Genomic DNA, 15,028 nt, shown 5'->3' with positions numbered 1-15,028 from the left:
TTCACTCCATCCATCCATCTATCCCTCCAACCATGAAACAGCCGTCCTTTATTAATTAATCAATTTTTGAAAAACTGGGATAGAGTGAGGGAGCGATGTTCGAACCACGATGTCGCGATGCACTATGGTATGACAGAAGTGGTTCAGCGTGAGTGTGCTCTTATTTCTTTGTAGTTTCTGGACAAAACAAGAGTGTTGATGTCACTCGGGCATACTGTGGAGTAATCAACACAGTGTGAGCTAGAGATGGATCATACAGTAGTACATGATGTAAGTCAAAGAAAAGCACCATCGCAGGTACTTTTAAAAATAACACCCACTTTCTTGTGGTGCCATTATGGCCCGAAAGCGTCAACATCTCTCTCACCACCTCCTCTTCCTCCTCTTCTCGTTTTGACATTGCTTTATTGTTTGACTCCTTTTCTTCCCCACTGCACCATCCACTTCATTCATGTTAAAGAGCACATGAATAAAGCATGGCATCATCACAGTCACTGTGTGTGTGTGTGTGTGTGTGTGTGTGTGTGTGTGTGTGTCTTCCAAGACGCTGTAGCGCGAGGCCAGTCAAGTGTACACAAGAACACACTCTCATCTTTATCCAATGAGATAAAAGTGCCTGCTCGGACCCTCCTAATAGCAACCCTGACCTTCATCCATGCATTAGCCGTGCTGGAGAAGAAGAAGAGTCTCCAGATAAGAGCGCTGTTTTCATAAATGCTAACACCGCGTGTCACCTTATCAGAGGTGTATGTAATGTCTGTATTTGTGTGTGCATTGACACTTCCTGGCTCAAGGTGATAGTCATTTGTAGACATGCCTGGACCTGAAATCATTTGTGTCAGCGACGGTGACCAAAAAGGAGGAAGGAAAACCAAAAAACACTAACATCCTGGCTCCTTAACAGTGCCTGCAGTCTCACACCGGGACTGGCTGTAATATGCATGCCAGGCCAGGAAGTGGCCATGTTACTGAATGTATGCAATTTGACTCTTGAATATGCTTGTATGCTTCACGGCTCTCCATTTTGCTGGTTTCAGCTTCAAGTTCAGTCTGTACAGTACAGATAAAGAATAGATATCATCAGTCGGGGGGGACATTTCTGTGCCCCAGCGGGGGAATGACAGGAAATAATTGAGAACACCTGGGCTAATTGGAGACTCTCAATTGTCTATCGGTGTGACCGTGAGTGTCTGTCAACCAGTTTGGTTTGGTTTGGTTTGGTTTAATTTCATTTGAACACGCATGCAGGTTACAGTGGAATACATCTCATGAATCATTTCACAGTTCTACATGTCCAAAAGGAGTAGGAAGACGCAAAGCTTATTTAATCCTACCCCCCATCCGTTTATTATTCACTTCCTGCATTCCATGTAATATTTTTGATATCATAATCAATGTAATAATAAATAATAAATAATAAAAAATTTAAAACAAGCATGACAGAACAATAATTGTAATGATCAAGACTCATCTGCCTTATATTTAGCAAACATCAACTGCTTGTATTGTTTTCCTCATTCTCTCATCTCGGTACATTGTTTGAGTTCTTTACTCAATCCATTCTATAGTTTAATTCCGCATACGGAAATGCTGTGGTTTTCAGCGTTGTTCTCGCATATATAAGTGTTTTAGGTTGAATTTTCCTCTAAGATCATAATTCTCTTCTCTTATACAGAAATACTGCAGGAGGTTTTTAGGTAAGAAGTTATTGTTAACTTTATGCATGAGTATAGCAGTTTGAAAATGTACTAAATCAGCAAATTATAATATCTGTGATTTAAAAAATAAAGGGTTTGTATGTTCTCTATACTCGGCATTATGAATTATCCTCACCGATCTTTTTTGCAGTACATTGAGAGAGTGAAGATTGCTTTTATAATGATTGCCCCGTATCTCCACACAATACGTTAGATATGGTAACACCAAAGAACAGGAAAGAGTGTGGGGTGATTTTTGATCAGGAACAAATTTTGCTTTATTCAATGTTGAAGTATTTCTCGCCACCTTTTGTTGTATATTTTTGATATGAGATTTCCAACTCATTTTTTCGTCTATTCTATTCTATTCTATTTCGCCAGAAATGTATTTTTATTTCAATATCCACTCCGTCTATTTGTATTTGATCGTACGTATCTTTTCTGCTATTTCCAAATAGCATTATTTTAGTTTGACTTAAGTTCAAGGATAATCGTTTTTTATCGAACCTTGTCTTTAATATGACCATTTCATCCTTGACCTTTTTAATTAGTTCTTGTGTGCTTTCCCCAGAACAGAAGGTGGTATCATACGCAGTTAATACCAACTTTAAGTCCTTTAAGTCCTTTGTCACTTTACAAATGTAGTTGATATACAAATTGAACAGTTTTGGTCCCAATATTGACCCCTGGGGTACTCCACACGTGATATTTAAACTCGCAGATGTGTATTCTCCTAACTTTAGAAATTGCTTTCTCCAAGTTCAATGTGCAAGTTGCTGTTTCTTGCATCTTGAACAGAATAAATAGTTGTTTTTTTTTAATGAGTCGCTTAGATTAATCCACTATTGGAAAAATCAGTTAAAAATTCAATTTGTCATAAGAAAATTAGTTGTTAATTAGGAGCAAATAAGAATCATATTCACGGAACGGGTTCGTCCTTGAGTTGTGACCGATTACATCACTACATTTTTACTAAACGGAGTCGCTTACATGCTTACAAACTCACTGGGAGAGCCAACTGAACCATTACAGATGAAAGTGAAAGTACGATTAGTACGCCTCAATTAAACACACGTGTGTCTGCATTGTTGGTGTGAGCGGCCACTTTGAAGACTAATGATTTTCTTTCTACGCAACAATCTGGAAATAATTAAACGTTGATTGGCCTTGTAGCAACACAACTCCTCTGGAAGTTTGCATGACAATGTTTTAACAAACCACAAACCTGCCAGAACCATCCAATTATCGTAAAATACCTTTTCAATAAGAAAGGAACAGTCGAGACAAAATGAGTCTTTTATGAAATGTGAGTACAGATGACAGTCAGCTGAGTGTTGGTGGAAGACAGGCGGCTGCAGCAGGCCAGAGGCCAAGCGGCATTTAAAGGTGGCACGTAGTCAACATCCTAATATTCATGCAGCCGTAACGAAGAACCGCCATTAAACTCCGGTCAAGATTACCAACATAAATGTGTGTGTGCGCGTGCGTATCACACTGTAAAACTATGCGAGGCGGTAGTAAGTCCTTTTTAGCATAGCCTCAAGAGCACATCAAACACGTCATTAGTAGGCTGGCTGCATTCTTAACAGGAACCACCTACTGCACCGACAGAATATTCCTTTGCTTCCTTTCCCCCTCTAATCCATCATCATCTTCGTCCCACGTGCCCGCGCCTCGCTTCCGTCCTCTCCTCTTTTAATCACACCAAGCACTCAGCAGCTAACGCTAGCTTAGCTTGTGCTGGGAAGGTATAGCTTTGTGTTGAAAATTTGCAGATAGGCTTTTTATTTATTTATTTTTTTAAAGTTCACGTTTGAGTTCCTGCTTGCATGTTTAGCTTCATTTAGCTTGCCACCTGAAAAATCTACACATTCTAACCTTATGACGAAAACAATTCATAAGTCGGAACGTTACTACTTCCGAAACCCATTTAGCAACAACTCAGCTCGCACATGCAAGACTTGGAAGCATATAAAATTAGACACCGTTTAAAGGGACTCGTAAGTCCATACAGAAAGGTTGCATTTGGTCAATCTTACCTGGATTTCAAGCACTAAAAAAAGGTCAAAACACTAAAACTGTATGTCGCAAAGAATGACTAAGGATTTTAGTGATGGAGAACGTAGTTCCAGGCAGTCGCTGGGGTTACGAGTAAGGAGTTTGGCTTCTCCAAACTATATGCGTTCAAAAGAGTAATATATTTGCATCACAAAAATGCCTCCTCAAAAAAAATCTGACCTAACAAATCATTATATTTGTCTCTCCCGTATCCCTGCACACTGTCGCCTGTCCATGCTTGTGTGTGAGATGAAGACGCCTGCATCTTCTCTGCGTCTGCGTCTTCAGTGGCTGACTCTTAAAAATGTTGACACAAAACACGTTTTTTTATAGTTTTATAATTAGAGTTTTACACGCATAAAACAATTCTAAATGCACACAAATGACAAATGAAAGGGCTAAATGAACATCTAAAATGCTCATCATGCCCAAAAAAGTTTGCAAAAAACAATAACAAAATGAAAGTACTCACTTAACTTCAAATTACAGTGAGACCTTTAGCACGTGTTATGTTCTCCTTCATCAAATAGTGAATTGCATACTAAACTATATGCAGATTGTTGCATGGACAACTCACTAGCAGTAAATGTTACACTGGTAGTATAGTATATTGCATATGACAATAAGAAGCAAAATATGTGCAAACCGTCAGAGTTGGAGTTATGTCAAGCTCTTGTTGGGTCAGTTTAGGTTCTAGAGATGTGGCCCAGGGTGATTTTTTTTTTCATGGGGCCCAGAAATCCTGGCTGCGCACCCGTGTGCGTGTGTGTGCTAGTGTGTGCAGCTTTCTATAAAATCACATACAAAACACATACAATGCTAGGAGCATACGCACTCATGAAGCCAATTAAGTGACCACAAAGTAACGAAAACACAAGCACATGACCTACTGCAATGCTTACACAGCTACCAACGAGCAACAAACACACAAGTGCACAGCAATACACCATCTCAGCTATCACCAGTACACCAAGCACATTGAAAAGCACGCCAACAACATAATGTGGCATATTCGGTAAAAAAAAAAAAAAAAAAAAAAAAAACAAAGCTGACAGACATGTCCAGAATTAGTGGCAATTCTAACGAGGCTAACTAAGCACAGCAGTTAGCGACAAGCACGGCGGCTGGCACACAACACAATACAAACGGTGCAAACAGCGTCTAGCATTTAAAGAATGAGAAATAACCAAGTTACTCACGTTTATAGACGCACACTGTTAGTCGAGTATCAAAAGCAAGGTCCATGTTACGACAACAACTGTCACAGCTTCACGGGACGTTCAACACACGTTCACCTAAAAGAACAAAGAGAATGGGCACTACAGAACAGTCTTTCGTTAAATTGGCATATGTTTCGGTTACTGTCACGACAGTCAGACCTTCTGGAACAAATAGTATGAGGATAAAGAATTAACGTCAACAGCATTCCATCTAAAATAGCTTGAGATTCCACCTTAATTTCAAGCGACAGGAAGTAAGACATTTGTTTAAGTTCTAGCTAGTAAAAAAATGATAATATATATATATATATATATATATGGCATATATGTCTGAAAATCTGTTTACCTAACACTGCTTTCTTTAATAGCAGAATATCTGAATCAGACTTAACTGTGTTATTATGAGTTGAGTTCAAAGACACCATGTCTTTTAAGTTGAATTCCCATGTTTTGAGTGAATTTTCTGGGATTTCCGAGCACACTTAAATTCAGCAAATTGTACTCCCGCATTAAGAGTTACAAAGTGAGTGATAAGAATGTTTCTTTGCATTTCTGTTTCCTACGCGCATAATAAAGACATTGTTGTGATGTTGGGAGTGTCAGTGAACGCACCTCGCGGTCTGTCACGTGACAATGAGGACGTGTTGTTGCAATCAATGGACTAGAGACAGTCGTCTTTGTTTGGAGCAGGAGATACATATACGGTGTTGGAATTGCACTGCTGTTGATGTGTTCAGGTAAGAATGAAGTTATAAAAGAGCGTCAGACACTGTGCCGCTGTCTGTCGCCATAACAGAGAGCCGTGGCTTGCCATGATGCGTTAATTCGAGTAAAAAATGTAATGTAATTAATGAAATATATTAGTTACCGCCGTTAACGTGAGCATAGTTAGCTAATATAAGTTAATTTGAGAACTACACCTGCATGTTAATTAAAAACAGCCTGGAAATGTACATTGAAGTTCTAAATACTTAAGCTTAGCTTGTGTTTGTATTAAAAGTTTGGTCAACGCTACAGAAAGTAGAGTTTGAAAGCACACCTCAGTTGGAATAAAATCCAATTGCAGTCAGTTTCATGGCGTTCTTTATGCCTCACTACGCTATGAAACACCCTGCAGAGACAGCCTTTTACAAATGTGCCCGCAGTGTGAAGTAAGGTTCACAAAAAGACACATACACTCCGCATAACCATCACTTGTGAGTTTGCATAGCAGAAAATTGCCTTGCATTGCGTTTAAAACAACGGCGTAATGATCCTTTACTCGCCGGCAAACGAAGCAGAGATGCTAAATATGTTCTTGCTGCACTTCTTGTGAAAATTTCAGCACGGGATGATTCTATGTTACAATCTAGACGGAGAAACAGCGGCGTAATGATGCAGAGAAGATGGATGAAAGGTTGTGTCGTGCTGTTTGTTTGAGAGCAAAAGTCCAGTGGAGTTTGGTATAGGAAGACAATAAATGTCTTGAGAAAATGGAGGCAGGATACAATGGAACAAAAGAATAGTGTTTACACTTGTTTCTTTCAAGATGGCAAGAAAAAGGAATGCTTAAAAGCGATAGAAGAAGCCACAAATCCTGACTGTTTTGTCTGTATTTGGTCTGTCTGTCTCTCACGTCAATCAAGACGGCACCGCTTCCTTTCAAAGCGAGTCGCTGTCATTTAAATGTCTTTTCAACGCCACTGGACAGGGGCCGTCCAAGCTTTTCCCACTGAGGGCCACATACATAAAAATGTCAAGATGCAGGAGGGCCGCGTTTTGTACATTAAAGATGCTAAAAGTAGTCCACTGTATGTGAGTGTGTGCAAACTTTTGACTGGTAATGTAGGCCAATATATGCTACGTTATATGAAGAAAACATCCACATCTTTCGGCCTGAGCATTTTAGCTAGAAAACGAACGCAAAACTACAGTCAAGGGTAACACCGTCATGACAGTCGACTCGGCGGTAACTATACCTCATTTCAGCACCAAAATAAAGCATCGATAGGTAGTGAGTTTTTTTGATCTGGTTATTATGTCAGCAGGTTGCCATTATGGCAATGAGTTTTGGTATGCACCATTAATGACGGGGGCCATTAAAAAAACGAGCTGTGGGCCGAAAATGTCCGCCGGACTACACTTTGGACACCCCTGCTATTGGGTATCAAGGTCAATAAACACTTAAAACACAACAGTGGTTTATTTTACACTGTTTTTGGAATGGCACTGGGTTGAGCACAGACAGGCCTGTCACGATAACAAATTTTGCTGGTCGATAATTGTGCTACAAATTATCGTCGATAATCGATTTTATCGCTATAATTTTTTTTGACCATTTTTTTAAGGTAATTTCTTTTAATTGCCATGAGAGATTTGAACCACTAGATGGCACTCAAGTATAGTGTACAGTGTACCTGCGTGAGACATTAGCTTGACACGGAGGTTGCCTGTTTTTGGAATGTAGCCATCAACACTGTTTGTGAGAGCGCACCATTTTGCACTGTTTTGATTATATTTGCCGACCAAACACCTCAGTACGCAAATAAAAACAGACGAAGGCTCCGTGTCGGTCGTCGGTGGTCATGTGCTCACCGTGTTCATTCTGTTTAAAACCGAAATGTTGGCTGTGGCAATCGCAACCGTATTGAATGGTTGCATTTCTTTTGCAATGTGCAAGCAACACTGTCTGTGAGCACGCACCATTTTGCACTGTTTTGTTTATATTTGCCGACCAAACGCCCCAGCGTTGACTGTCAAGACGAAGGCTCTGCTGCCCGAGCACCTCCATCGGTAGTTTTGTTTTCCATTTGAGAAAACTGTCCGTGTCAGTCATCGGTATTCATGCGCTCACCTTGTTCAATCTGTTTAAAACCGAAATAGTCCCACACTGGGGCTGTCGGCTGTGGCATTTGCCTCAGAAACCATCGCTTCTGCGCCTTCTTCGTGTTAGCGTATGCTGCCTCACGAAGCTCACTGCTAAACCCTCTGTATCCACTCACGAGTAGCCCCACCTCCACAAAGAGGCTAAAGGAGATGAGGACCCACTCTTTCTGTTCATTTAACTATAAAACCAATGTGCACAGACAAGATACAGAGTGAACCCTCTTGTAATCCAGCCTGTGTGGCACACAGATGGGCAGATGAAACACATGTCAATTTATCGAGGCCGTCAGAATTATCAACCTGTTTTTTCTTTACCATTCGATTAATCGATTTAGCGATTATTGTGATAGGCCTAAGCACAGAGCTCCACAAACACACAAGGTCCTTCTTGGCCTGTGCCCCAAACTTCTGACAAGTTTTGCTGTTTTTGCGTAATCTTGGTAACAAACCAAACAAGCAGAATGACAATCTATAGAGATCTCCACCAGGGCTGGAAATCCAGGCACTACTTTAGGATCCACGCACTATTCAGTGAAATATACCTGTATGTGTTTCAAAGGGATTTTCATTGTCACCGCTCTATAGTTTTATGAGTTTGCTTAATCCTGCTAGCAAACAGGAGGTTATTTTACTACATTGATTCCACAATGAAAAGATGTGTATGCCATATTTGCGTACTGTCAGGCAATACAACTTAAACTGTTACTAGACAGCTTTAGCACCAGAAACAGATATATTGTTTGCAAGTCTTTTCTGGCTAGTTTGGATGCCATCATAGTAGCAAAATTCCATCTTCCAAACTAATATCACTCTCAATTTCAGTCTTCACGGAATAGGAATCCATTATCACAGTGAAAATGACAAAGGCAGGAATGTATTGAAGTTGCAATGCAGTGATTGTGTACACTTAAAGGCAGTTTTGCCTCCTAAGACGCTCTAATGGCAACAGAATTGAGATGGCGCTCTCTGGATGGCTGAAGATGCGACTGCAAGGTTGAATTCATCTTATTTAGCCTTCTTTGCAGCTCGGTACCAGTGAAAAAAGTTTAATAGATCTGGATTGAGCTGGACTAGGCTTGCCAACAAAAAAAGTGACCTAGCATTACTATTATTGCTAAGTTAGCACCTACCCAGTGGGCATGACAGCCACTTGAAGCTTCCTGGTTGGACTAAAAAGAGCTCCAAACTAACTCCAAAATGTCAATTTGGTAAAAAGTCACACTTGGAGTACCAGAAGACGAGAGTTGAAGTAGCAGAGTGACAGCCAAGGCAAAGGAAACAAATACAAATTGCAGAAAAGTCGAACGGCAACAAGTTTGATTGATGAACGATCAGAAACGATGGCATCGATTGGCTTAGCCTGTGGCAAGCTGTCGTCAATGGAATCCAGTGGGATTGACATGGCAATAAGAGGACTAAGTGTGTCTTTTTTCAGCTGAATACAGGAAGCGTACATTTCTAAATACAGTACGGAACAATTCCGTTTTTCAAGGGACGGACAACCCTATGTTGGGCTGGCCTTGATGTTCTGTCTGAATCAAAGTTATGACAGGTTCAACGTCATTCAGACGACAGTCAACATGTCCTTTTCACTGGGACGGGATGGTTTTGTTAAACAATTCGTATGTTACATCGGCATATAGTATCATGGAGCTTACAATATGCTCATCTGTCCGCTCTAGTTACGTATGTGTTTTGTCAGCTGTATGTCACTTATACATATTGTGTTGTTCCTGGAAATGACTCAGAAACAACTGATTAAGGCTAAAATGATCCTTTACAGTGTGGGCACGGCCTAAATTCCACCTTACTCACTTCAGTGTTAGCTCTCTGCTGTTGAGCCCATTCATTGAAGTGCATGCTGACGGCAAACTGTCCTAAGTCATTGGCGTAACGTATTTGTTTTGTGGTGTGGACTGGTGGATCTTGGCTGAGTTATTCCGTCTGGTGGTCTGTCTCCTCTCTAGCCGAGTCAATCAATCTGAGTCTTTTTTCCACTAACGAGCGCACTCAAACCGAGGAGGAGAATGTCAAAAGCGGGAACAAAAGACTGGGAAAGAGTCGTTTTATTTCCCCACATTTGCATCGAATAATGCTTCACCTCATCCAGGTACAGTCAGCTCTGAACATTCAGCAAGAGTGCCCAGAGTGGGAAAGACAGGAAGAAAAGCTTGACTCGATGCAAAATGGTGAATATGCTAATCTGCTAATAGCGTTAATATGCCACAAAAAAAAAAAAAAAGACTTGTTTTCTCCTTAACTCACCCTGCCTCTCTTTTCCACACGCAGCTAGAAGAGCTGTGATTGGATATACTGTATCCCTTACCTGTCCCTACCGTCTACCGGGAAAAAATAAGATATGACTGGAGTTCACTTCTGTCAACATTTTCTCTTGTTTTTATTCGTTGACAAAACTGTCAGTTCATTTTGTCATTTCATTAGTGATCGTGTCGTTGTTAAACTATGATGAAAAAGAATCATCAACAAAATGAACATTGATGGATACAAGGTAAGAAACAATATCATTATGAAACGAAAGGAGAGCATAGAAAGTGTGGAAAGACGTGCCGGGTTAATTCAGAGACGCTGCACAATGCCTCTGACTCATCCGTAGCATCATTATGATGATCCATGGAAGACCTTTTCTTGTGTCACATATCACTAATAATAATAAGATGCTTTATACAAAACCTACTTCCACACGTTAACAGAAACTACACCAGGCAAGGAACGAGATTAGGTGTTTTTTTTTTTAAGTTATAGGTTTATTGTAGACTCGTCTGAAACCCGCAGCCCGTGGGCCATTTGCGGCCCGCCGAATCTCATTTTGCATCCCACGGCTTGCCATCAAAGAGTAGTGTAATTGCGGCCTGCGACGTGACAGCAAAGAGTAGCGTAATTGCAGCCAGCGCCATCGGTGCAACCTCAGCGTTACTTACAGGAGCAAGTAAACGTCAACACCGAACTAACAGTGCCTTTAACACATGGAGACAGAACACTACCTACAATCGCGGCGCAAATACAAAATGTCAGCCCGACTTGAAACAAGAAAGTAAACACAAAATGGGCTGCAACTACTACTGTGGGGAATGATAAACAATTATGTTAACGCTAAACACATAACTTCAGCAACGTTTTACAAACCAAGTGCCACAATGCATGTTGGGAGCCGGCATCACTCCAGATTAGGGTTGTGACAAAATATCTTCATCTCAACCTATTGCGATATTAAACCTACTGTGATATTAAACCTACGATGGATTATCGATACGATCTCGCCTTGTATCGGTTTTTAAAATGATTTTTTTAAATACAACTGCTATAAACTTCTCGTCATTCCTTCTCAGTGAGCCAAGTCACCATTTTACATGTCATCGAGGAGGAGCTCCTTGCCAGAACGGAAAAACATTGGGCCGGTATTCGGCCGGTGAAGTTAAATGGAAAGATCTGCTAGCATAGTTAAAATCAAAAGTATGGGCTCGCTTTGGATGAGACAACGCTGACTTTCCAGTATGGAAGAAGTGTCTGATGGAAATGGGACACACGGGCTGCACGACAGACATGAACAGCAACCTCGTTCATCACCACGCTCACGGAGAAAACTGCCGAGTAAGAAAAAAAATAATAAATTTTGTACAAAAACGCAAAATGTTGTGTTAGTCAATCAAGTGACATGTGTTTAGTTTACGTTGTTGATTGTCAAAACTGCCGTGCTGCTCAATCTTATCTGGGTCATTCTCTGTCTCTTTCTGGTGAATATGTCACGGCTGCCATACTGCAAAACATTTCTTTTTGATATGCTTCTACTTTATAGAGTTGATCTACTTGAGAGACGTGCACTGTTTGACAGACACCTAAACTAAAATCCTGTTTACACTTGTTTACACTGCACCAAAACACTCATTCTTTTCAAACCATGCTGCTTGTATTCTGGTCTGCTGTAAAAATACCATCTATGTTCTATACCGCTTGTCCTCATGAGGGTCGCGGGTACTGTAAGCTGTAGCATATACCAGCTGAATGCAGCAAATTACAAACTATGAAATTATTTATTTCTTTTGTGTCACCTTATCACCGTTTCAAGATATTATCGTTATTGTGAGCCATGTATCGCACCCAGACTATACCCCTGTTGCGTAGTCTATTAAGAAAGCTTTGCAATTTCACTTATTGCCTGATGAGTAATTAGCTGGCCATGTTCTGTCCTGAAATCATGGCAATACTAGTGGTGTATAATGATACACAATAGTTAGCAAGATGACTGCTAATACAGCGATTACAAATGAGTACGTAAGCATATAGCAACTGGACATCGCATACCTGCTAATATAAGTCGTTGTAGGAAGTTATTACATTTCAGGAAACACGTCTAGAAATGACTAAAATCAACCCGTAACTAATGTTAGCTTAGCGTGGATGTTGCAGTAATATAGACTCCATAGTCTCCACACTGCTGCAGTAGGCCCTTATTCTCCTCTCCATTGCATTGTTATTACAATAAGGGTTAATCCACATTTATTTCTTATTCTCCTACTAAAAAACAAAACAGTGCCCCCAAGAGGCCCATGCTGCACAGCGAGGAGAAAATGCCTCACCAGTCATGGTGTTTGCTGATCCAATGTTTAAGCAAACTGCTGTCGTAAGCCATTTATTAAAAGTTTACTCATTGTCCACCCTCGGAGAGACTGGGCGGTTCCGCCATCATTTGCCGGCGGTTATTTTTATTTTTTTCACGAAGAAACACCTCTGGAGTTGACCTTTAATGTGAAATCATTAGCCATTTTCCTTCCTGCTCCTCTTTCAATATGCTCCTCCCTCTTTCTCCTCCACACGGCTGCAGTTTTCAGCTTTATTTTGTGCTCTTTTCACGTTGTGGAGTGAGGCTGGGGGTGAAGAGGACTTTCTGGTTGAAACGAGCATAAACAGTCTTTAAATGAAATGTGACGGCATCGAAAGCATGCCAAGTACTTGACCAGCCTCACTATCATTCCCATGCTTTTTCACGTGTCACTCCACTCCGGGTTACATTGACCAACATGGCTCGTACATGACACATTCTCTGAACCTGCTGACTACAAACCTGACAAGAGAGTCACGTCTTTAAAGTTGCACTCAAAACTTGCTTATTTGTTGCATGCCACATCATAAAAAAAGTGTAAAAAGTTAATGAAAAATAGTGGATGTAAATATGATAAAAATGGGGATGATTGGACACCACATGATTTTTAGATATCAATTAAGGAAGTAACAATATGAAAATTTCACATCACAATTATTGTGACCAAAATGATCACAGTTATCATTATTATCAAGATATTGTTGAATGTGCCAAAAAAAAAATAATACTCGTCTAAAACGAGTAACTGTTAAACCGTTAAAGTACGAGCATGAAACGAGTACAACTCATCATTATCCGTAATCGTGATGAAAGAAAATCCCCGTTTTCCTAAGCTCAGCTCGTAAAGTTACTTGGTAAACTCGTTTCATTACGTAGGCGGTGTCCGTCACTGCTGGTGTTTTTGATTTATTTTGTTTACATGCTTCTAATTTGGCTGGTGATATAAAGTCAGTTGGAAAACTTTGGTGGTTGGACTGAATGCGGTGCTTTTGAGAAAACTATAGTGAGCAAGACTGACAGATTATTTCCCATCACTGGATGTTTGTATAAATCACCAACTTCACACAGATCAATACAAAAATAACTAACTCACAGATCACTTACACACATACACAGTACACATATAACTGAATAATAAACAATAAATATTATGACCCCTTAGCTTCCATTTGTGGTGTTCCTCCTCACAAAGCTACCATGTGACCAGATGTGTGTGCAAGAGCCCAAATACAACAACACAACACGTCAAAAACAACACAAGACGACGCTGGCTAGCCACTGCACTCCGCCCAAACATCAGCCATTCATATCCCAGCAAGCACCGGCCAACTCGCAGCGACGCCGTCGGCCCCCGAATGTGCACAACAACCCTCCTTTTATGGCTGTGTGCACGGCCTGCTGGGAAATATGTGCTTTAGTGACAAAAATGCATTAATCACGCCTGGGAAATAATTTAGGATACACAGTTGCGAGCACATAAAAGCTGCCATGATACACAGATGCACACTAATTTAAGCGTACACACATTGCTCTTATTGCTGTCACACACACACACACACACACACACACACACACACACACACAATGAAGCTGTTTCCTGGGGGAAAGTTAGAAATGTGCACACACACATTAAGTAATGAAAAATCCACATTTATTCATTATCCAATGCCACCAAGAGATTATTCTTTTATGCCAGCTGATTAAAAATGATCCGGCAGCGGGAAAATATAATGGCGCATTTGTTTTTCTTTCATTAGGATTTGTTCAACTCAGCATTGAATGAGCACACGCACATGCACGCACACTCTTAGTATTCCCCGAAAGAAGCTTTGATTCATTGAACAAGAGACAAGCTAAAAGACACCAAAGCCAAACTAAGTGAACATCAAGTACACGTTGTTAGCAAGGCTGTTTTGTCTGCAGCTGCCAAATATCAATACGCTCACCGATTGTCTTCCCGTTCTGTGTGGAAGTGGTACGTTTTTGGCTTCTTACTTTATCCTTCTTAATAACTCAGTTTCAAACCTATTCTTAAATGTAGAAGAAATAAACTGGAGGCTAACTAGTTAGCTCGGTAGATTGCTATTGTTAAAGCGGCGGCCCGCTCTTGTGTCACGTCAGAGGTCCTGTAGCCTGTGCATAACATTGAAAACAATGCAGTATCATCGGAGTGTATGCCGCTGTATGACTGATTAATGGTAGATGATAGGCTAATGTCGATCCACATTACATTTGAAATACTACAACAACAAGGAACTTTCTCAATGCTTATTATTATTGCTTGTTATTATGTCTTATTATTGCTTATCACGTCTACCATATTAGGTAATATGAGTATAAAGGTGACGATAGGGGTGTTATTTAACCCGTACAGGGCTCTAATGTTTAATGTTAAACATTTTTCGAAGGTCATAAAAAGTTTTTTGTATGCTCTCACTATGGAAATATTACATTTATTAATATTGAATCCTTCTTTGCAGAAATTCACCTATCGGGGGGAACCAATTAACTGCGATAAATGAGGGACAGAAATAGTAGGCATGGTAGTGCCCCGGGGCAGAGTGCAAGGA

Source organism: Dunckerocampus dactyliophorus, chromosome 14 (genome assembly GCF_027744805.1).
Source record: "Dunckerocampus dactyliophorus isolate RoL2022-P2 chromosome 14, RoL_Ddac_1.1, whole genome shotgun sequence".
In the NCBI taxonomy this organism is placed as follows: domain Eukaryota; kingdom Metazoa; phylum Chordata; class Actinopteri; order Syngnathiformes; family Syngnathidae; genus Dunckerocampus; species Dunckerocampus dactyliophorus.
The sequence above is the reverse complement of the archived record's forward strand: the minus strand, read 5'-3'. Positions refer to the sequence as shown.